This window comes from Neolamprologus brichardi, chromosome 15 (assembly GCF_056152115.1).
Source record: "Neolamprologus brichardi isolate AB-2024 chromosome 15, ASM5615211v1, whole genome shotgun sequence".
Classification (NCBI taxonomy): Eukaryota; Metazoa; Chordata; class Actinopteri; order Cichliformes; family Cichlidae; genus Neolamprologus; species Neolamprologus brichardi.
The window spans coordinates 2,032,501-2,033,082 of record NC_142118.1 but is presented as its reverse complement, the minus strand read 5'-3'; positions in this window follow the sequence as shown (position 1 = coordinate 2,033,082).

Below are 582 nucleotides of genomic sequence, written 5' to 3'. Positions count from 1 at the left end.
ATTTTAATGTGATATTTATTACTTCTTGCTCATTTGTAGCTGAGAGGAACAGTGAAGAGGGATTTGATTTTATATTACTGATATTTTCATTTTTATGACACGGGATGTCCGCTGCTAGTTCAGGGCCAACATTTATGAAGAATTTATTAAACCCATCGACAATATTACTCATGTTGTGATTTTCACCATTTGCATCAGTAAAATATTCAGGATATGATGTTCCAGAAGATCCTTGTTTAATTAAGTTGTTTAACACATCCCAAGTTCCTTTTATATTGTTTTTATTTTCATATAATCTTCTTCTATAATAAAGTTGTTTGCTCGTTCTTATAATATCAGTCAATTTATTTCTATATGCTTTATATCTTTGTTCCACTTCTTTTGTTTTTACTTTGATGAACTGTTTATACAGATTGTTTTTCTTTTTGCAAGCATTAATAATTCCTTTTGTGAGCCAAGGACTTTTTATCTTTTTTTTCTTTGTCATATGTTCGTTTACAGGACAATGTTTATTGTACAACATGGTAAAAATATCTAGAAAATTATCATAAGCCTTGTCCACATCTGACTCTTCATACACCG